Source organism: Nicotiana sylvestris, chromosome 9 (genome assembly GCF_000393655.2).
Source record: "Nicotiana sylvestris chromosome 9, ASM39365v2, whole genome shotgun sequence".
NCBI lineage: Eukaryota > Viridiplantae > Streptophyta > Magnoliopsida > Solanales > Solanaceae > Nicotiana > Nicotiana sylvestris.
Genome location: NC_091065.1, coordinates 9,669,654 through 9,694,904, shown reverse-complemented (window position 1 = coordinate 9,694,904; position 25,251 = coordinate 9,669,654). Strand labels below are relative to the sequence as shown.

Genomic DNA, 25,251 nt, shown 5'->3' with positions numbered 1-25,251 from the left:
AAGGACCTGGCTAAGCTATGAGATCGCGAATGAATCTATGCGATCTCATAGAACAAATGTGGGGCACCTGAAGGATTACTCTATGCGATCGCAAAGAACTAGATACCAGAACACCAGAACTGAAACTTCTGCAAGTTTTCTAAGGCCAAAACCACTCCGAAACACTCCCGAGCCTTCGGGGCTCCTAACCAAACACACACACTAACTCAAAAACATCCTACGAACTTAACCATGCGATTAAATCGCCAAAATAACATCATAAACGAGGAATCAAACCTCAAAATCATTACCTTTTCATCAAATTTCATAAACATTTAAACTTAAAGTTTTAGGTCCGAAACACGTCAAATGACGTCCGATTGCAGCCAAATTTCACAGGAAGCGCTTAAACCACATATGAGACCTGTACCGGGCGCCGGAACCAAAATACGGGCCCAATACCAACGCTTTCTAATCCATTTTCATTTCAAATTTCCAAATAAATTTCAAAAAAACAATTTCTTTTAAAAATTTATTTCTCGGGCTCGGGAACTCGAATTTTGATTCCGGGCATATGCCCAATCCCATATTTTTCTACGGACCCTCAAGGACTGTCAAATCACGGGTCCGGATCCGTTTAACCAAAATGTTGACCAAAGTCAACTTTACTCATTTTAATACCAAATTTTAGCATTTTTTACAGAATTTCACATATAAGCTTTCCAGATACGCGCCCAGATTGCACACGCAAATCGAGACAACTAAAAAATGAGGTTTTAAGGCCTCGGAAGCACGAAAAAAAGGGAGAAAACAGGTGATGACCCTTTGGGTCATCACATGTACCTTGTGAGATTTATACTGACTATCGAAGCTTGCAGCACCTATTCAAGCAAAAGGATCTAAATTTGCACTAGAGGAGGTGGTTAGAGTTTCTGAAGGACTATGATATCATTATTCTATATCACCCGGGCAAGGCCAATGTGGTGGTCGATGCTTTGAGTCGCCGGGCGAAGAGTTTGGAGAGTTTGGCTTATTTACCAGCATCAGAGAGGCCTATGGCGATGGACATTCAGGCCTTAGCCAGCCAGTTTGTGAGACTGGATATTTCGGAGCCAGTCAGGTTCTAGCTTGCATGGTTTCTCGGTCTTCCCTATTTGATCGTATCAAGGAGCGTCAGTATGATGAACCTCATTTGCTTGTCCTTATTGGGTACACAAATCCGACCCTGCATCCTCAATACCCCATCATCACCAATAGTCACATCTCTGGCATCACCGTGTTGAACCTTGTCCTCAAGGACAAAGTTCAGCACGGTGATGCCAGAGATGTGACTATTGGTGATGATGGGGTATTGAGGATGTAGGGTCGGATTTGTGTACCCAATGTTGATAGACTTTGAGAGTTGATTATAGAGGAGGCCCATAGCTTGCGGTATTCCATTCTTCCGGGTGCCACAAAGATGTATCAGGATTTGAGGCAGCACTACTGGTAGAGATGGATGAAAAACGATATAGTTGGATTTGTAGCTCGGTGCCTCAACTATTAGCAGGTGAAGTGTGAGTACTAGAGACCGGGTGGGTTGCGTTAGCAGATATAGATTTTGGAGTGTAAGTAGGAGTGGATCACCATGGACTTCGTAATTGGGATCCCATGGACTTTGAGAAAGTTCGATGCTATTTAGGTGATTGTGGATCGGCTGACCAAGTTCGCTCACTTTTTTCCTATGTGCATTACTTATTCCTCAGAGCGGTTGGCGGAGAATTATATCTAGGAGATTGTTCGTCTACATGGTATTGCGGTTTCTATCATTTCAGATAGAGGTGCTTAGTTTACATCACGATTCTGGAGAGCCGTTCAGCATGAGATGGGTACTCAGGTGGAGTTGAGTACAACATTTTACCCTTAGATGGACGGACAGTCCGAACGCACTATTCAGATTCTTGAGGATGTGCTCTGTGCGTGTGTGATCGAGTTTGGAGGGTCTTGGTGTCGCGCCCCCTTTTTTCTTGCAAAATCGGGTTTATGACATTTGGGAGGACAACTCGTTCCCTTTCGGGAATTGGGTTTTGAATTGAAGAGTCGCCACCTAATGACTAAAGTGCATTAGGACACTAGGAGCGGTTTGTTTTGAGTAACCAGAGATTGGATATGGGCTTGAAATTATCCCAAGGGGGAAGGTGTTAGGCACCCCTCAGGATCCACTAGTGTGGTTCCTGACCAAACTACTGTTGTGATTTAAGTGCAAATAACACAAAGACAAATAAAAGCTTCAAATAAGAGGGGATTTTCACGTAATGGTGACAAATAAACAAAAATAAGAAAAAGGAACTAAAAAGAGTTGATTTCCTTAAAAGAAATGGTTTTAAAAGATTTAAAGGAACAAAGAAAACAAAGGGAAGGGGAGTCCTAGATTTATTGATAATATGGATCACCCCACACAATATCCGGTAATTACTCCTCAGTGAGGGGCCACACGTGATGTTATCGCGTGGTCATCATATCCATATCTACCCTTTCCTACCCCGTTAAGGTATTAAAGCGCGGAATGGTTTCGTTTACTTGTTGCATGCTATTACCTGCCCCAATCCTATCAGCCACGGAGGCACTTGGGACTACTAATCCTAAAGGGAGGAGGTATTGGGCTTATTTGTGGTTTCAAAAGGTAAAATACTAAGGCAACAAACAAAACACATATAACAAGTTTATGGAAGCATTTAAACAAATAAAAAGGGCTCAAACAGACCTCCTTTAAACCAAAGAAAGCAAACAATGTAGCATGACTCGCATGTACTGTTTAGGGTCTGACTAAAACTTAAAAGGGTTGAGGCAGACTGATTTATTATATAGTTCAGATAAGAACCCCGAATCAGGCCTGCTGCTGGTTGTAACATATAAAATTTGATTCAGCTTATAAACTTTCACCTTATGGCTTGCCTAAGTGTTAGACGAAGACCCTATAGGCATGATATCTACTGATTCTATAAACAATGAAGTAAACATGAATACATACTGATTTAAGAAAAATCGTCTGTTATTAAAGGTAGACGAGTTTTACCAAAAGAGCATGCGTCACTGTTACTGGTTTTAGACTTATAAGCGAGTGAAGCGGTTCAGATTCGATCAAAGCTCCTATAGGCATGCTTTCTATGTGTTGTCGATTTTGGACATTTTTATAAACATAGTAAAAAAATGCAGAAATCCTATAGGCATGGCATCTAGATGCTGAATTTCGTTTAACGCCTATGAACATGATATCTAATTGTAGTTGGTTATTTAAGACATATGAACATGATTGCTTAATGAAAAATGGATATGCAAGATTCAGAAAGACTTATAGGCATATTTTCTATACGGATATGCGAAATTCAGATTTCAGATATTTGTGGACATGGTATCTAGATGAGAGAATGCAGAAATTTAGAAACCTATAGGCAGGATATCTATATGAGAGAATGCAGAAATTTAGAAACCTATAGGTAGGATACCTATACGAGAGAATGCATAAATTTAGCAACCTATAGGCAGGATACCCATATGAGAGAATGCATAAATTTAGAAACCTATAGGCATGATGTCTATATGAGAGAATGCAGAAATTTAGAAACCTATAGGCAGGATGTCTATATGAGAGAATGTAAAAATTTAGAAACCTATAGGCAGGATGTCTATATGAGAGACTGTTGAAATTTAGAAACCTATAAGCACGATGTCTACCCCTTTGCATACATAGTTATCCCTCCCTTTTTCACTAGCCATCCCCAAGAGGTTATTACAAAATTATTACAGCCCAGAATAAAGTAAAGTAAAAAAAATACATCAGAAATTAAAAAGTACAACCAAGGAGAGCCTGATACAGACTTCCTGTCTAAAATATGAAGTAAACCAACTTCAAGAGATCATGTTCCAAAGCCTTTCTCCCATTTGGATGTGTCAAAGTTCCCTAAGATTCTCATATGAACTCCGGGCAGTGCTTATACCCAAATATATCACCAGATTAAGACATAGTGTAGTGTAAAAGGGCCAGCCCTCAGGTGTCCAAGTTCAGAGGGAACTCAAGGTCCCAAGGTAAGGCTCACAAGAGGGGGGCAGAACTTAGAGACTAAGAGAGAGTGCAAGTGCAGAAATAGAATGTTGAAAGAGGAAAGGGAAACAGGAAACATATTAAATTAGTACACATAGGGGTATAGGGGAATGGGGAGGTTGCAAAGAGGTAAAAGTCGGCTGGTAGGCATACCCAACAATAGGAGATGCTGGCACACCCATAAGCCTGTTAGAACATTATTAAAGGTTAGGACCCCGGTGGATCAAACTTTACTCATGGACAACAACTTACATTGCCCTGCCTTAAGTCATAACTCAAAACACATAAGAGTACAGGGGAATGGGATTCATAAAAAAACAAACAGAAGGAAATCAGCATGCCACTTTAAGTGTTGAGATATACAGAAACAACAAGTAGACATGGACACACAGTAGTAAATACACATTGTTGTGGTGCTAGAAATTAAATCCGGACATACCAGCTCTAAAGAGACAAATTGAGGAAAGCAGTAGGTCTTGTAGACAGGCCATAATGTAGACAAGAAGAGAAGATATTATTGTGTATAAGTGTGAGTTCAGAAAGACTATGAATTGATGATGAGTTGATGAAAGAGTTGTGCATTTATAGTGTGAAAATCAGGCAGAAATAAGGTAAGAAAACAGTAACGGAACTGATTGTCAATTAAGAATCAATTACACAAGACTTTCCTTAATTAGGAATTCAGATTCAAACGGGTAAAAATGATTTAAGAAAAGAAATTGAATAAGCACTTTGTGAAAAGCATGTAATTAGGGGCAAATACATAAAAGGTTATTCGAGGACAGGATTTTGAAGTACAAGGTTGTACAAATAAAGTAGGAAAATCACTTAGTAGCCAGTAAATCAATAGTTAGAGATCTTGTAATTACTGATCCATGAATGAACCAAGTCATAAATGTTGTGCCATTGCAAAATCAGTAGGTAGTGGTTCATCACAAAAGTAAGTAATGCAGAAGAGAAGTAGCATTCTGATAGCATCCAAAAGATCCAGTAAAAAGAGTTTAGAATTATGTGAAAACAAGGATAACCAAGCTCAGTTCAGAGACTCGAAATTGGTCTAAAAGAGTTGGGGATTTTGAAATAAAACCTTAGTTCGAGAAAATCACATTGCCAAACCTGGAAGAACACCCAAATTCTAGGGTTTCCGCCATTAATCGAGTGCAGAGTTGAGAGGGCAAGTAGTAAAATTAGAAACAGGTTCAGAGGTCCCATAAAAGAACTGAAACTTCTAACATATTCCTTTCAGCAACAAAAATCATGAAAAAACATGATAGAAAAGTAACATACATAACAGAGCAGAAGAGCTCAAAGAAAATAGAGTAGGAGAAGCTAATACGAAACATAAAGGGAAAAATTGATAAGAACAATAGAAGAAGCATGCTAGGAAATTTTAGAAGAAACTTAAACAGAGCTCAGTAGACGGAACTTAATAAGAAACACTTAAGAACAAAGTAAAGGAAGATACGATAGGAGAAACACACAAGAACACAGTATAAGAAAACACAAGAACACAGTATAGGAGAACACCGTAGAAGAAGCATACAAGAACACGGTAAAAGAATATACAAGAATACAGTAGAGGCATATACACAAAAAGAAAAAGAAAGTAAGAGAAACATTTAAATAATTTTCAGAAAATCCTAGGTCGGAAAAGAAATGGTTTTGGAAGTAGTTTTTTGAAAGAAAAGCCAAAAAAATCATTTAAAAGCTTAGAGAAAGCATAGATACACAACAGATCTAAAGGAATCAAAAAACTTTGAAGGGTTAGTGTTTCAGAAGAACCTCGGTAGTGAGAAAGGCTTGAAAAAGTCACTGATCTAAGCAGGAAAGGTCGAGGTCAGGCTCGAACAACCATAGTACGCCGGAGCAAAGCCGGAGATGGCTGTAGAACTTGAATTAGACGAAGCCTGGACCAAACTTCATTGTGGTCAGGCCTTGAATCTTCAAAAACCAGGCGTGTAGGAGCCGTAGGAGGCCGGTGTAGGATTCCGATGGCCTTGGAAGCCATGGATTCCGGTGGCTTTAGGGTGGAAGTGGTGGGATGCGGCTAGGGTTTGAGAAGCTTCGAGAGAGTTTGAGATAATGGGTGGATTCGGAGGCGGGTGGTAGGTGGAAAATGATTTAGGTTTAGGGGGTAATGGGTAATTAAAAATGGTAAGTTTGAAATGTGGTCGTTGATCATTTTGATCAACAGCCTGGATTAAACGGGGTGTGTCGAGCGGGTCATTTAAACGGGATGTGGGTTGGGTAATTTTAGGAATTAGGCTGGGTGATTTAAAATTGAAATTGGGTTGGATTAGGGGTGCAAATTAGGCTGAAATTGAAATGAAATCTGGCTAGATTTTAAATAGCCACTTTTCCCCATTTATTTTTTAAAAAATAGCAAATTAAAATCTGGAAATAAATTGAAAGTACTAAAATGATTTATAACATATAATTATCAACTTAAAAATACTGGACTTAATTTTTATAAATATAAATTCAATCAAATCATAAATGAGGCTAATATTGCAATTACATGTAGTTGAGCTTTAAAAATACTAAATAAATTTGTAAAAACATGCAAAAATTATCTGGGCTTTAGTTTAGAATAAATATGAGAATTCAACAAGTGAATCACCAAAAATGATAATTTTGGACACTTATTGGATTGTTCTTGATAAAATAAGGCAATAAAATTGATTTTAAAAGCCTTTAAAATTAAGAAAAATAATAAATATATTTTTAAATACTTATATATGCATATATATTTTGAAAGTGTTTTGCATATAAAAATATACAGGAAAAAAATTGGGTATCAACACTTGGGATCAATTCTTGCCATTTGCGGAGTTTGCTTACAACAACAGCTATCAGTCCATCATTCAGATGGCACCGTATGAGGCTTTATATGGTAGACGGTGTAGATCCCCGGTGGGTTGGTTTGAGCTAGGTGAGGCCAGATTATTCGGCATAGACTTGGTTCAAGATGCTTTGGAGAAGGCCAAGGTGATTCAGGATAGACTCTGTATAGCCCAGTCCAGACAGAAGAGTTACGCGAATCGGAAGGTTCGTGATGTTTCTTATATGGTTGAAGAGCGGGTTCTATTTCAGATTTTGTCTATAAAGGGCGTTATGAGATTTGGGAAGAAAGGAAAGTTGAGTCCGAGGTTTATTGGCCCTTTTGAGATATTGAGACATGTTGGGGAAGTTGCTTATGAGCTTGCCTTAGCTCCTAGCTTGGCAGGAGTTCATCCGGTATTTCATATTTTGAAGCTCCGTAGGTATCACGGTGACCCATCACACGTGTTGGATTTCAGTTCAGTCCAGTTGGATAAGGATCTATCTTATGTTGAGGAGCTAGTGGCAATATTGGACAAGCAGGTTAGAAAGCTGAGGTCAAAGAACATTGCATCCGTAAAGGGTTAATGGCGGGGTCAGCCAGTAGAGGAGGCAACTTGGGAGACCAAACAGGATATGCACAGCCGTTACCCTCATCTTTTTACTACTTCAGGTATGTCTCTATGCTCGTTGGAGGACGAACGAATGTTTAAGTGTAGGAGGATGTGATGACCCGGCTGTTCGTTTTAATAATTTACGCCCCGATCCCCCATTAACTGCTTTTCCCAAGTTTATTTCTACTATTTTGATTTGCCGGGATGTTCGGTTTTGAATTTCAGAGAGTTTTGGGATACTTAGTCCCTAAATGAGAGCTTAAGTGTTGGAAAGTTGACCGCAGTCGGAAAAGTGTGAAGACGGCCTCAGAATGGAAATTCGATTGTTCTGTTAGCTCTGTTGGGTGATTTCGAGCTTAGGGGTGTGTTCAAATTGTGTTTTGGAAGTCCATAGCTAATTTAGGCTTGAAATGCTGAAAGTTGAATTTTTGAAGTTTCCGGTTTGATAGTGAGATTTTGATCTGATGGCCAGAATGGAATGCTGGAAGTTGGAGTAGCTCCATGGTGTTTAATGTGACATATGTGCAAAATTTCAGGCCATTCGGATAAGGTTTGATAGACTTTTTGATCGAAAGCGTATATTTAGAGTTTTTGGAATTCTTAGGCTTGAATCCGATGAAAAATAGGTGTTTTGATATTGTTTTGAGCATTCCGAAGATTGGAACAAGTTTGAACGATGTTTTAGGATTGGTTGGCAGGTTTGGTTGAGGTCCCGGGGGCCTCGGGTTCGGGTGGTCAATCGGACCATTTCATGATGTTTGAAGTTCTAGAAAATTGTTGTGTGTGTTGCAGACCAGTTGTTCTTCGTGTTCGAGAAGGGTCAAGATGTGGAGCTGAAGGTTTGGCCTTCACGTTTGCAAGGGAGGTCCCGCATTCGCAAAGGGCTAGGTCTTTGAATTACGTGTTCGCGAGAAGGGAGTCGCGTTCGCTATGGACTGGGAAGCTGAGCCTTCACATTCGCGAATAAGGGGACGCGTTCGCAAAGAAGGAAAAATGGTCAATGTCAATTTTTCTTCGAGAAAGCGAGGCTTTGACCGTGTTCGCGAAGAAGGATTTACCTAGGTAGATTTAATATTTCAAAGTCGAGGGTTTAGCCACTTTTATCAAAACTAGAGTTTGAGAGCTCGGATTTAAGCGAGATTTTGAGGGATTTTCAGAGATATCAATTAGGTAACGATTCCTTACTCCTTTTTTCTTGTAACCCATTAATCTAAATATAAATTAATTATTTAATTTCGGATTGGAGATTAAAATTGGGGAAAAATTGGATGAAAGTTTTTAGACCTAGAATTTGATTTTTGGTTTGGAATTTAACCTTGGATTTGGAAATTTTTGATATGCATGAACTCATGCGAGCGTGAGGATTCTAAAGATATAAATTTTACCCGATTTTTGAGACATGGGGCAGAGGGGCATTTTGGTAATTTTACATAATTTCGCGTATTAGCGAAGAATTTCTTTGTTGAATCAGTTACTTGAAGTGTTATTTACATTATGCAATTGAATTGAATAGATTTGTTCCATTTGGAGTCGAGTACTCGTGGCAAGAGCGTGGTTTCCGGTTGATTTTGAACCTGTTTGAGGTAAGTGGCTTGTCTAACCTTGTGTAGGGACCTTCCCCTTTGGATTTGGTATATTTGGTAATTGAAATGCCTTGTACGTGAGGTGACGAGTGCGTACTTGTGCTAATTGTTTGAAATCCGTTTTTATTAAGTAATCACTAGTATGTTTCCTTTCCTATTTTTATTACTTGCATTATTAAGCCTGTTGTTAGCTTAGGAAAGCATATCTAAGTGACTTAATTGCTTTATTTGCTCAACCTGCCTTACCTGAATTCTATAAAGCATGCTAGGCTAGAATCTCTTGTTGCCTTAATATGAAATTTTACCATTTCCGTATATTTTCCTGTTGCTACTGTGTAATTATTTTGGAATAACGATGTGGGATACCGGTAGCTCCCCCTTGTCTGTTTATTTTGGGACTGCGAATGTGGGATTCTGGTAGATTCCCCTGCACAGTTATATGGAACTACATGAATTAACCTGGTAGATTCCCCAGTACTGGGTATTTACATTTGGGACTACGGAACTGGATTCCGATAGATCCCCGCGCACTATGAGTTGGACTACGGGATGGGATCCCGGGAGATCCATTGGATATGTACATATGGGACTACAGGACGGTATCCTAGGAGATCCCCGTTTGTTAATTTGGGTCTAAGTCGCATTTCTTTCCGTGTTTTGCCTTGTCTCTATAATAGTTGTTGTTGCCCTTTTTTTATATCATGTGTTACTTTTATTATTGTATTTATTTATGCTCTTCTGTTCTACATTGTCAAACTTTATACTTTATTTAACCTCAGTAGGGACCGAGGTTAGGCTTGGCACTTACTGAGTACTGTTGTGGTGTACCCATGCCCTTTCTGCGCATGTTTTTTATGTGCAGATCCAGGTATTGCGACTCAATCCTATCACCTGTGAGGTGAGGCGACTGCTCTAGAGACTTCGAGGTACATCTATCGCGTCCGCAGACCGAGGAGACCCTTTCTATTCTAGATTTTAAACATCTGCCATTCTGTATTTCTTTTCCTTGTTAGATATTCTGGAGTTAGAGTACTGTGTAGTGATCCTTAGATTGTGATTCATGAGTTTCCGGGTCTTGAAGATATGTATTGGTTCTGAGAGTTAAATGTTGTGTATGCCGGGCGACACTTTTAAACATTGTCTTATTACTTTAATTCTGTTTTAAATTGTTTTACTTCCGAAAATTGGTTTATCTTCCGCTATTTAAGCTTACCTAGTCGTTAGGACTAGGTGCCATCACGATGGTTCACGGAGGGCGAACTAGGGTCGTGACATTGGTCAGACACTCTAGCATCAGATCAATTTCCAAGTTAAAAATGACTCCAAAAAAAACACCAGTGAGGATAACGACAGTAGCAATAATGTTGATTGGGATGTAGAAGGTCAGGATACTATAAACACATCTTTATAGATCCAAGCATTGAGATGCAAGAGCCCAACCTATTTTCACTATATGATCCACAGGGTATATAACTAGAAGTTGAACTATCAAAATGGTTTAACATTAAGCAAAATCACATCATGGTGCCTTCCTCGGATGTGAATGACCCAGATGAATAAGCAGTCAACACTTCTCAACGAAAATGCATGTAGTTCATACTTCTTTAATAGCAGAAAAGGAAGCAATGAGCATGGAATAAAGAACTGTGAGACAGGCATTTAGCATTCCATAGTGATATGCAGCAATGCAGGAAGAATGATGCATTACATACGAACCAGACATGAACTCTAGTTCCTATAACTGCAAATATGAATATAGATGGTTCAAAATGAGTTTTCAAAACTAAACTAAAGTCTGATGGCACTATAGACAGGTTCAAAGCCGGTTGTTGCTGAGGGATACTCTCAATAAGAAGAATTAACTTTGAAAAAGCATTTAGTCTTGTGTTGAAGGCTACTACCATAAGAGTGGTTCTATCAGTTGCAGTCAGTCTGTAGTCGCCTATCAGAGAGCTTGATGCTAAAAATACATTTTTACATCGACACTTACTTTAACCAGGCCTGCCATATCACATGTTGTGAACCTGGAAAATCAATTTATACAAAATCCAAATAGTGCACATCTTCAAGTTGTGAAAAGAATATATAAAGGGGAGTACTCAATATGGGCTCAGATTGCTTGCAAAGTCACCTCTAAGATTATATGCATTCTTAGATGCAGATTGGCGAGGATGAACCACAACAAGCATATCAACTACACAATTTATCTAGGTGCAAATTGTATATCTTGCGCATCTAATTAAGAAAATGGGTAAATTTCACAAATGGTCGTATAACTATGACTTTTTTTCACCGAAGTCATATAGCTTTGTTTTTTCGCACAAAAATTATAAAACTTTCACGAAGTCACACAAAAATCATAGTGGTTTGAATTAAAAATAAATTTTCTGGCAGCATTTTCTTATTTTACGTTTTTTTATTTTTTATTTCAGTCTAATAAATAACTACCCAATTAAAATAGAAGAAATATAAGTATATTTTAGCCGCTTCTAAAAATAATAGCCGATAATATATATATATATATATATATATATATATATATATATATATATATATATATATATATATATGTGTGTGTGCGTGTGTGTGTGTGTGTCTGTGTGTGTGTGTGTGTGTATTATATACATACACATTCTGTATATATTTCGGCTAGCAAATGCAATCAGTTTCAGTCGGCCAGTTAATTTTATATTTTTTTCTTAAAATAAGAATGACCCAACTCAGTGTCACGACCCGAATTTCCCACCATCGGGTGTCGTGATGGCGCCTACTATCGGAGCTAGGCAAGCCAAATATTTAAAATACCTTTCTTGCTTTCTTTCAAACAATATAATAAACGAGACAAAATTTAAGCGGAAGACTTTAAATCTAAAGCAACTGAAAACCAAAAGTGCAGAAGTTTAATACACATCATTACCCAAGGTCTGGTGTCACTAGCTCACGGACTACTATAGAATACTACAAACAATGTCTGAAAGGAAATACATCATGTTTGTCTGATACAAGATGAACAAAACGAAAAACATGGAAAGGGACTTCGGCCTGCGAACGCCAGCTAGACTACCTCGAGAGTCCCTGGACTGAAGACAGCTCCCAGAAATCCTACTGCTGTGGTCCGTAAGCTGCTCCCTGATCTGTGCACAAAAATGCACAGAGTGTAGCATCAGCACAACCGACCCCATGTGCTGGTAAGTGCCTGGCCTAACCCCGGCGAAGTAGTGACGAGGCTAGACAGTACCTACCACAATTAACCTGTACAGATATATATACAACAAGTGCAAGAAAACAATAACAAGATAATACAAAGTAAAACTGGGAGGGGACATGCTATCGGGGAGTAACAGATAAAAATGAAATATCGGAAATAAGCAGAAGAGACTCCGGTTCCCATGATATATATAAGTGGACGGCGTGCCACACGATCCCATAATATCATATATAAGTGGACGGCGTGCCACACGATCCCATAATATCATATATAAGTGGACGGCGTGCCACACGATCCCATAATATCATATATAAGTGGACGGCGTGCCACACGATCCCATAATATCATATATAAGTGGACGGCGTGCCACACGATCCCATAATATCATATATAAGTGGACGGCGTGCCACACGATCCCATAATATAGATCGTAATATCTGACTTCATATAGTAGACCCCTTCAGGGGAGAATAACAACTCAATACCTTTAACCCGACAAGGGTACAGCTAACAGCCCAAAATATCCTGACAAGGGAGAATATATATATCAGTCTACACATCCCGACAAGGGAGTATTCACAACACATTGTCCTTTTTAAATCCATTCTTCCTCAACTAACACATTCATATTCACAACACATTCTCCTTTTAAATCATTCTTCCTCAACCGTTCACATTATATGAAACTTATCAAATAAACAAGGAGCTTGTGTCACATTATTCGAATTAAAAGCAATCAAGACTCACGGTCATGCTAGACTCCGGTGCATAGATAACCGTCACCATGCCTATACACCGTACTCCACATTAGCAAGTAGCAAATATCATCCTAATCCTATTCCCTCAAGCCAAAGTTAGAACAAACACTTACCTCGAATGCTCCAAACTCAACTCACGCTTCTAGTATAGCTTTACCTCTTGATTCCACCACCAATCCGCTCGAATCTAGTCATAAGTTACTTAATCACATTAATAATTACTAAATGAATCATCCCCAATGCATGAAAATAGATTTTTCAAGGTTTTTCCCAAAAAGGTCAAAAATACCCCCGGACCCACGTGGTCGAAACTCGAGGTTCGGACCAAAACCCGGTTACTCATTCCCCCATGAATCCAAATATATGATTTATTTTTAAATCGGACCACAAATTGAGGTCCTAGGTTATACCCAAAACACCCAATTTTCCTCATGAAAATCTTTGATTTGAAGTTGAAATTATGTTAAAAGATATTAAGGAATAAAGAAATTAAGTTAGAAATCACTTACCAATCGTTTTAAAAAAGAAAAGTTGTTTGGAAAATCGCCTCTTAGGTTTTGGGTTTTTGAAAAGTGGAAAAATGACTAAAAATCCCGAATTTATACATTTTTCTGGGGGCTGGCGCGGACCGCACAGAAATGCACCGCGGCCGCGCCGAGGGAGGGGAGAAGTGGGCTCTCTCTGAACCCACCCAGTGCGGACCGCACTGATTTGGTGCGCGGCCGCGCTGGTCGACCCTCTGAACCCCACCACGCGGACCACACAGAAAAGCACCGCGGCCGCGTGGCTGCCAGCACGGACCACGCGAAAATGGCCGCGACCGCGCTGGGCCTGCAACATCTGAACCTGTATATTTTTTTCTAAGTCTAAGACCTCCCGGGCCCCATTCAAAACTCACCCGAGCCCTCGGGGCTCCAAACCAAACATGCACACAACCTTAAAAAACATCTTACGGACCTACTCATGCGATCAAATCGCCAAAATAACATCATATACATAGGATCAAGCCTCAAACACATGATTTTCTTTCTTCAACTTTCATAACTTAAATTCTCCATTTTTAGTCCGAAACACGTCATATGACGTCCGTTTTTAGCCAAACTTTACAGATAGTGCTTAACACATATTAAAGACTTGTACCGGGTGTCGGAACCAAAATACGAGCCCGATACCTATATTTTCTAACCCTTTTTTCATTTCAAATTTTCATATCAAATTTCAGAAAAACAATTTCTTTCAAAAATTCATTTCTTGGGCTTGGGACCTCAGAATTTGATTCCGGGAACACGCCCAAGTCCCATATTTTTCTATGGACCCTCCGGGACCGTCGAATCACAGGTCCGGGTCCGTTTACCTAAAATGTTGACCGAAGTCAATATTATGCATATTAATACCAAAATTCATCAAATGTTTCACATAATTCACATATTCTAACATTAAAACTTTCCGGCTACGTGCCCGAACTGCGTACGCCAATCGAGGCAACTAAAGGCGAGGTTTTCAAGGCATCGAACGCACGGAACAAGGAAGAACTACGGTGATGACCCTTCGGGTCGTCACACTCAGCATGACATAATACCCATATACGTAAGTTAAAATAATACTAAAAGTGAATTCTTCCCCCACAAAAAAATTAGTTCGGGATGCATGATATTCTGGCAAAAAAATAAAGAAATAAAAGGTATAATTAGAGAGCCCTTGAAATAAAAATGCTATCAATTTGAATAAAAATCTTGAAAAGAAAAATAAAAGATAGAAGTATCATGTTTTGAAGGATTTACTATTTACTGTTAGTATTTTTTAGTTTATATATATGATTATTGGGTCGAGTGGCTAGGTCAGGTTGAGTAATTTCTATTTTAGTTGGATTATTACTTATTAGGCTGAAAATAAGAAATATAAACCAACAAAATAAAAAAAATACTACTAAAAAAATTATATTTTTCGATCAGTATGATTTTTGTGCGAGTTAATAAAAGTTTGTGTGAGAAAATATAGTTATGTGACTATGATGAAAAAAAGTCATAGTTATATGATTTTGTGTGAGAAAACAAGGCTATATGACTTTAGTGGAAAAAAAAGGTTATTGTTATATGCCCATTTGTGAAATTTACCCTTAAGAAAATACACACAACGACAAGGTTAAGTGTCGAGGCTGAATACAGAGCACTAGCCTCAACAACATCTGAAGATGTCAAGCCTAGTATATCGAGTAGTTAGAGGATAACCTATTCTATCTATAAGGATCAAATTAGTTAGATTAATTAGGACTACGCTCTATGTAACTCTACGGCGCCGGTCCTACATTTTATCTTTATGGATCGAGGAGAAAAGGGGCTCAGCGAGAAGAAGAGCGTACCATAAGCATCTCACGGTAGCATGCTCCAATCCCCTTGCGATATAAAATAGCACACAAGTGTGCAGATGAATATACAAGAAGTCGTCTTCTCACCTCGACTCTTACTGTGTTTGTCTACAATCCTCAAAGTTAACAATATTCTTATCTAAGATTTCCTATCTTGCACAGCCCAAAATAATCTTTAAACAATTTAATTCTTTTTTAGAACTCAGAATTAGTAACTCAACGATGTAAAAAATATAGCATCAGTAGGGCATCACGTTTTGTGCTCCTTAGCTTCAATGAATGACACGGCCAAAACAAATTTCACCTTATTGATCATATTCATCATATCAAGTCTAACTAGTTAGTAATTATTCAATACCATTTTAAGCTTTAAATATTTAAACACATAAAATTAAATAGCAGCCATACATGATAACGAAAATTGGGTTTCAAGTCTATGAAGAGCGTTTGAAATAATATTTGTCAGTTGTAACCATAAACAATAGTAGCCAAAGGTCATATTATCTTGCTATGAATCTTTTTCGTAGAAAATAATTGTACGTATCACTTAGCTAAAAAAATTTAAGCCGTCACCATTTAAACATTGTATGTCACATATTGATTAGAAATAACAAAACGATTGTCGTAATTGTTTATATTACCGGTGAAAAAATTTAGGTTCCCAATAAATGTAAATTTTTTATAAGTTTTCTAATGGGTCAATTAGAACTTTATATTTAATCGGCATAATACATACTTTACCCTCTCGGTTACACAAAAATCTCTATTATATAAATAGGGGCGGCTCAAGCGCAAGTGTGGTCAAAATCCAAATTTTAATATGAGGCCTAATATTATTTAAAATAAAGTTCTGATATATATGTTTATTTGAAGTTTATTTTTCTAGCTTTCTGAGATACAAAGTTGTTAATAATTGTTTTGATTGATTTTTTCTAATAACTAATTGATAATATGATTAACCCGTTAATTAATCTTTCTTGAGATACTATTGATCTTAAGTAAGATTTTATCAATGTTAATTTTGAAAAACTTCTTTTGGTTGAGGCAACTATATATATTATAGGAATTGTTAACATTATTCTATAAGCAAAATAAGCATTTGAAAAATCAAAACTGTTTATTATAATTGAGTATATTCATTAATCTATTATCTTCTACTGGTACTATTTTTCTTAAGTCTAAACCATAAATATGAGCTTGACTATTATGTTTTAAGGAACATTCAAAGTTAAGGCACTACTTTTTCATATTTTGGCCATCTAATGATCTCCTTTTGTTTACCTTCTAATATGAAATCAAAAATATCTTCATATATTTCAAATTGTTCAAATCTATTTTTAGTGAAAAATGGCTTGATCTACTATATATAGGAAGTAATCAACTCTAAAAGATTTTTTAAAAAACTTTGTGATTTCATCATCAATGTTCTCATTTTAATTTTTTTCTACAAATTACATGTTTATTACGAAATTCAAGTTCTATATTTATCTTAAATGTAATTTTCTTGCGAAAATCATTACAGTTGTAAATCTCTCTTCTCTATTATTTCTTTCATAATCTACTTTTATACTAAAAATATTAAATATTATTTCTAAAAATGCCTCCCTCCCCCCACCCCTCCCATATTTAGGGACCTAAGGCACAAAGCCTTATTACCATAAGGTTAGAGCTCGCATGTACTACACATCCAGACTTATCACTTCGTAGCTAAAACTTCTTATGTGGACAATATGGTTGTGCAACAGGATGGGACGGGACGGGACGACATTTAAGCGGGACGGTAGCGGGATGGGACGAAACGGGACGGGACAAAACGTTCGTCCCATTCCGTCCTGCTAACAAACGGGATGGGACGGGACGGGACGGGTTCGTAGGCCTTAAGTGTATTTTTTTTAAAATGTCTAATTTTTTGAAAATTACTATGTTTTTAAAGTTTCAACGGCTAGATTTTTGACTTATTTAATAAACGTAAATGTTACTATGTTAAAATGAAAATTAGAAAACTAAGTAAAGAATTATAAAATATTAAAACAAAAGACTTGTAATGAAATATCCTAGTAATTATAAATTTATAATAGAGTTATAATTTATTTAATATAATTTCAAAGTATTAACTATTAAATAACTAAGACAATTCATAAATAAAATTCAACACTTAGGGTCTTTTATTTTATTAATAGAACTTTCAAATCTCAAATACAAATATAATTCTTTTGAACAACAACTAATCGATGTAGCCACCTTTTAGGAAGGGTTCTGTTTGAACTAGGCCTCTTAGTAGCCAATTACAAATTATCATACTAATATTTGGAAGCTCCTATATAGCTTCTTTGTAACTTATCAATAATATCTCTCGGACATTCTACTGGAATTGGCAATGTTGATTGATGTTCCATGAGCTCCATGTCGTCATCGCTCCCAGTGGTTAGTATCTCATTGTATTCTTCTTTTTCCCTAGTGGTAATTTTTCAAAACCAAGATTTCTTCTTTTCGAATTAATCCAATCTCTGAATAATACCGAAATCTCTAGACTGTCCTCCGCTAATGAATGTCTATGATCTCCAATTTGAAATCCTACCGCGCTAAAAGCACTCTCCAATGTTACTGATGATGCTTGAATAGCCAGGATATTTCGGGCCATAATTGAAAGTGTTGGAAACGTATTGCTACGCTCCCTCCACCATGACAACAGTTGTTCCTTGCCTTCTTCGTCTTTAATATTTTCTAATCCTTGATTAAGATAAGAATCAAGTTCATCATCAATAGAGGAATCAAAACCTATTATATCATTCATATCTTCCCATAAAACTTCTGCTCTAGACTTAGAAGTAGAGGGAGCAGTTTCACAACCAGTTGTATCCATAGATTTATATTTATCAAATATTGATCTAGCATAAGAATATATGCTAGCTCGGAAACTCGCCTGGACCGCGCACGCAATTTGTGGAGGAATAAAATGAGGTTTTAAGGACTTCGGAACGCAGAATCGAGTTCTAAAATATAAGATGACCTTTTGGATAATCACTCAAATGCGATATAACCTTTTGGTTAACATAAATATAACCAAAGACCGGTAAAAAAGGAGAATAAGCACATTTACTGTGTATTCTTCTAATCTTTTCTTTTTTGGGTAACATTCACTGTGTATACCTAGTCGTTTACAAACTAGGAATAAATGTAGCTAGAGATAAGTGCATAGAGAAAAGTCTTTGGCACTTGAAGCAAAACAATAGAAAGACTTGTAAACTTAATTTGGAGGCTGATATGGAGAAACAAGTTAGGTATGCCTAACTCACATAGCTAATACTTGATAATAGCCATAAAAATTAAAATTCTATGACTATTTGCAAAACTATAAAATTTCTTTGCTACAAAAATTAAGTAGATAAAGGTAATTCCTCATATTAGCTATAATTGCTAGTAATCGTGGCAATAACTACCTAAATAGCTATAAATTTATTGCTACAAATAAAATTTGGTAGCTAATCATAATTTTTTTTTGCCACGAATCAATAGTTACTGTAGCAATAGTTACCTCTTAGCCACAATAATTTATTCAAAATAAAATATTGTAGCTAAATAAATATTTTTTCTTTAAGTTCTAAAACGTTGTGGCAATAGTTAAATGATATAGTCACAGATTTATTGGTATAATTGAATTATGTAGCTAATTCTTAGTTTTTTTCTACGAGTTGAAAATTACTATAGATATAGTAACTTTTTAGCCACAATAAAATTTTTGAAAGAAAATATTATAGCTAAGTGAATATTTTTGCTTCAAGTTATTAAAAGTTGTGGCAATATAGGTTATATTAGCCACATGTTTCTCGCTTTAATAGAATTTAGTAGCTAATCATTAATTTTTACAACGAGTTGAAACTTAATATAACAACAATAACCTTTTAGCCACAATAAACCATTTAAATCAAATATTACCAAATAAATAACTTTGCTTCAAGTTCTAAAAAGTCATGGCAATAGTCATCACGATAAAATGATATAACCACGAATTTATTGCTACGATAAATTGTGTAACTAATCATTAGTTTTTGCTACAATGTAAATTTTCCGTCACAGTAGCAATCTTCTAGCCACATTAAACATTTGAAACAAAATTTTGTAGCCAAATAAATATTTATCTTCTTATTTTAAGAAAATAAAATAGTTAGATAATAGTTACTACTATTTGCCATGAAAAAATCAATAAATACAAATTTAAAGAGACGATAAGTTTACAAGTACTATACTTTAGTCGTACAGCTATGATTGTCATTGCAATAATAGTATTTTAACCACAATAAGTTATATGTACAAAATTTCATAAGTGAATAACTTTTTTTCAATGACAAAAATAAGAGTTGCTCAAACAATATCAAGTTATAAAAATTTAATTTTAACTATAAAAGTTATATTATTTCCGAAATAACATAAACATCAATGAGCACAAGAAGACTTCAAAGAGCGATGGTGAATCCGGATGTGAAAGTATAATTGGTGTACTGCTAAGACTTATGAAAGAGGGAGGCCTTCAATTTCCAATCACTAACGACAACATCAAAGATATCATTTATGTACGTACTATATACTGCATATTTCTATCTTCATTATTAGTACTCTTTCAATTCTATTTTTTGTGGAGCTTGTTTTTATTCTATTCCATAAAGAATGACGTATTTTTATATAAGAAATAATTTAGCTTTAAACTTCCTATTTTATCTTTAATGATATGTTTTTATAGTCACATGAATTTCATGATATATTTAATACCACAAGTTTAAAAATTATTTTTGTCTTTCTTAAAGTTTGTATCTAGTTATATCGTGTCATATAAAGTGAAATTGATGAAGTATTATGATTTATCTTTAATACTAACGTTCTCAAATTGCATAATTAATTTTTGTACTTAAAAAGTCACTTTAGTTAGCTTTCAATTAGGACAACTAATCTTACTTTCGTCATAAAATTTACACATTTGAAAATTACAACAAATGTTATTTCAATCACAACAATTTGGAATTAGGATAGCGAAACAAGTAGCAAAATAACATGATAATTTTTTTTTTTTTGGGGGGGGGGGGGGTGTTTGGCATTGAAAATTTAAAAGCTCCTTTTGGTGTAGAATAAAGGTAGTAGCACAAACGTAGTACAAATATGTTATTTGAATATTTCAGTAGAAATTTGTCAATAAGTTTGTAAGAGAAATGAATATTGTAACTTGCTCGAAAATGAAGGACATCTTTGGTGCGGGAATAGATACTTCATCAACAACAATTAATTGGGCCATGGTCGAAATGATGAAGAATCCAAGTGTTTTTTTCCAAAGCTTAAGCAGAGGTAAGAAAAATCTTGAGAGGGAAAGAAACTTTTGGTGAAATTGATGTCGAGGAGTTCAAATACCTAAAGATGGTCATTAAAGAAACTTTTAGACTCCATCCTCCACTACCTCTTTTGCTTCCAAGAGAATGTAAAGAAGAAACAGACTTAAACGGCTACATTATTCCATTGAAAACAAAAGTCGTGGTTAATGTTTGGGCAATGGGAAGAGATCCAAAAAATTGGGATGACGTAGAAAGCTTTAAACCTGAGAGATTTGAACACAACTCTATGGATTATATTGGTAATAGTTATGAATATATTCCCTTTGGTATCGGAAGGAGAATTTGCCCTGGAATATCATTTGGTTTAGCAAATGTTTATTTTCCACTGGCTCAACTGTTGTATCACTTTGACAGGAAACTCCCTACTGGAATCAATCCAAGTGAACTAGACTTGATTGAGGCGGCTGGAGCAGCATGTGCTAGAAAGAATGACATACACTTGATCGCTACTCCTTATCAACATTGTCAAGAGTGATCTCATGGCGTCAAACCTTTTCTCAAAAGAAGAATCTTGCATTTGAATTTCCTTGTCAATCCTACCATTGTACTTTCTCCCGTTGGTGTTTACTTATTTATAATATTTGTGTCTTTTTTCATATATAGATATATCATTATAGCTTTACACACAAGCTGTCAAATAAGATTTTCTGTTGTTTTTATATTTTATAATGCAGTGACATGCTATCCGTGTGAACTAAATATACTTACTTACATCCCTCCATTATAAAGAAGAGATACTAGAGGGATGCCACAGGTCCAACACTCCTATAGGGAGGGTAATGGCATTGCGGGAGCTTTGGCATGTTGTAGTTTTTGATAACCCTCCACCCTTTTTATTACCGCGCTTACTTTTGGACTCGCAGGGGATTGTAACTCTACATTCAGCCCTCTCTTTGTAATCCTTTATTCCCGCTTCAATAAATAAAATGACTGGTTTTAGTAACCAAAAAAAAGATAATATGATGATTAGGTTTTAGTAACCAACAAAAAGATAATATGATGGAATCATCATATTTTGTTTTGTGTATTGTTGATCTTGAGCTATGTGAGTTTTGATGAATAACAACGAAAAGTTCTTGTCAGTTACTGTTGCCCAAGTAAAGGTGAAGTTTAAGGAACTCAGATATGGACCAGGTCCATCTTGTGAAACACAGTTATGATACATGTGAGATGCACGTGAAGGAGACAAACCTAACTTATCAGAAGTGATATCTCCTGATCATGATCGAAAATGTTGCATATTGGATAAGGAGAAAGACTCCATACACAAAGAGAACACGATTTAGGAAAAGGATAGAGTTAGAGTATGAGATGAACTAGAACTCTTCCACCGTGGAAGAGTAGCATCAGTATCCTAGTCAATCTCTAATTGCTAACTTCTTAAATATTAATGTTATTCTCTTTTACAGGTAATGCACATAAGCAGAAGTTAAACGTGAATTGAGAGCAAAATAGCAAGGAAATTTTGCAAGTAATTTATATGTGATTCAAGCGTGCAAACCTGAAGCTACTTGAACCAGATAGAAGAATCAGTTCCAAGTGTCTATCTTTTATTCTAGTTCAATTGTAGTAGGTGATTTTACATTGTCCCTTTCAGCTTATTTAGAATCAATTGTATTAGGTACTTAGAGTTTTCAAGTTAGAGTTAACCTGAAGTTGTCGCAACAGTTGAGGTTGTGTGACACAATGGGATTAGAGTTAATCCTATGTTTACAAAAGAGTTTTTTGTAAATGCAGTTTTTGGCTCAGTGATTTTAGTGGAGAGTTTGGGAAAATTCTACTGGAAGGTAGGTTGTGGTTTTTCACCTTTTGAGCAAGGTGTTTTCCACATAAAATCTCTATGTTCTTTATTTTTTGTATTTATTATTCCGTAACAATGGCAGTTGTAACACATAGAAGAACTAGGTCCTTCTATAATCAAGTTAAGCAAAAACTGGGTACCACATAAATCACCTCCCCTCCCCCCTCTTGTGTGATATTGAAGTATAAAACATCAACTGGTATCAGAGCAGATTTTCCTTGAAGATGTTAACACCTTAGGAATAGATCAAGAGAAGTGCACTACCTGGAAACTGGGAATGATAATCTACTGCTAGGCCTCCACTCTTTAATGGCCAGTACTATTCCTGGTGGAAGAACAAGATGATAGACCACATCATAAGAGAAGACTATGAACTTTGGGACATTGTTACTGATGGTCCCTTGGCTATCACAAAGAAGAATGATGAAGGAGTGGACGTGTCAAAGACGAGAGCTGACTGTACTGCTGAAGATTTGAAGAAATGGCAAAATAATGCCAAGGCCAAGAAATGGCTTGTGTGTGGACTATGTCCATACGAGTATAGCAAAATTCAAAGATGTACTACTGCTAAGGAGATCTGGGACAGTCTACAAGCGGCCCATGAATGAACTCCTCAAGTAAAGAGATCAAGAGGAACACTACTGTATTCTCAATATGAGAATTTTACCATGAAGAAAGGTGAAACCATCCAAGAGATGCACATAAGGTTCACAACACTAACAAATGAACTTAAGTCTCTTGGATGAATTATCCTTGAAGAAGACCAGGTTGAGAAAATCTTGTCAAGGGTCTTGCCAGTAACTTGGGAAAGCAAAATCACTGCTATTCAAGAATCAAAAAACATTGCTACTCTCAAGTTGGATGAGCTGATTGGAAATCTCGCTGCCTATGGACTGAGAAGGCAACCCATGAAGATGGATGCACCCAAGAAGGAAAGAAGTATGTCTCTTAGAATAGCTGGAGGTGCAAACTTAGAGGATGATGAAATGGCTATGATCACAGGTGATTTCAATAAGTACCTAATCAGAGGAAAGGATTCTTTAAGAGGTGCAACCTTCAACAAACTAAGGGCCCTTAAAAAACAGACCAGCGAAGGCTGCCACAAATGTGATAAGACTAACCACATGATCAAGAATTGTCCTCAGTGGGAAATTGAATGGAAGAAAGAAAGGGTTGAACGAAGAAACAGGAAGAAGGAACAGGTTCAACCCAAGAAGAACAAATGATCAACAAAGGCTATGGTTGTTGCTTGGGGAGAAAGCTCAGATGAGGATTCAGAAGATGAAGCTGGAGATGAACAAGCACTTATGGGCATTGGAGAATCAGATGATGAACAAGAGGTAAATATGATTCATCTCAAAGACAAGATTAAATTTTTGTCTAAAGAAAAGCTATCTGAATTACTATTAGACTTCATTGATGAGTCTAAGGTCATAAACAATGAGAAGGAACAGCTTTCTAGGGAATGTGAGATCCAAAAAGCTAAGTGCAAAAATTTGGAACTCAGGACTAGTGAAAGTGACAGTAAAAATACTGAGTTGAAGAACTAGGTTCTTGAACTTGACACCACTGTCTTAGAACTTAGATCTAAAAATTTAAAACTGAAATTAGGAACAGGCACAAGGAAAGCTGATTACACACACCTAACCTTAGAAGAAAATCTAGGAAAAATGAAGGATGAGTTGTACAAGATATATGAGTAGATAAGAGTCCTAAAAGAAGATTTACGCAAGGTGAAACATGAACTAGATAGAACTTGCAAATGGAATAAGTCGTCTGATACACTATCCTGGCTACAAGAGCATCATAGTAGCAATGAGAGGACTTGGTTATGGGACCCCAGCACCTAAGTGGAATCTCAAAAGCAAGTACATCACACTTCCTGAGAAGAAAATCTGCAAACACTATAGCAAGACTGGTCATTACAAAAGTGAATATAATGCAAAAGAAAAGGCCAGTCAAAAGAACAAAATCTTTGTTCAAGAGAAAAATAGGCCGCCTGGATGTGCTAAAAAGAATTTAATTCACTAATTTGCCTATAGAAAGGGACCCAAACTAGTTTGGGTTCCTAAGACTAACCCATGATTTCATTTTACAGGTTCAAGTGAAGGGAAGTAGCCAAATATGGTACATGGATAGTGGTTGCTCAAAGCATATGACTGGAAGTATGAACCAGTTCCTTTCTTTTGAGGACCTAAAATGAGGTAATGTCTCCTTTGGAAATGATAAGAAAGGTGAGATCATTAGGGTTGGAAAGGTGGGTAAGACAGACTCACATTCCATTGAGAATGTCTACTTGATAGATGTCTTGAAATATAGCCTAGTTAGTGTATCACAACTATGTGACAAAGGTAACCTGGTAGCATTCACCTCTACCAAATGATTTGCGATTAATATTACCACTGACAAGATTGTTTTGCAAGAAAAAAAAAGTTAACAATATTTACATTGTAGATTTGTCCACTCTTTCAGAAAACAAACTCAATTTCTTAAGTGTGTTGGACAAAATCCCCTCTTATGGCACAAAAGACTTGGTCATGCAAGTCTAAATCAAATCAACAAATTAGTCTCCAAGGACATGCTGATAGGGTTACCTAACATCAAGTTCAAGGAAGACAAAGTTTGTGAGGCCTGTGCAAGGGGGAAGCAGGTAATATCCTCTTT

At 36.5% G+C, this 25,251-nt stretch overlaps 1 pseudogene; it reads left to right on the top strand.

The window, feature by feature from the left end:
* The first annotated feature begins 20,539 nt into the window (after positions 1-20,539).
* Positions 20,540-21,447, top strand: LOC138877093 (premnaspirodiene oxygenase-like; annotated as a pseudogene).
* The last annotated feature ends 3,804 nt before the right edge of the window (positions 21,448-25,251 follow it).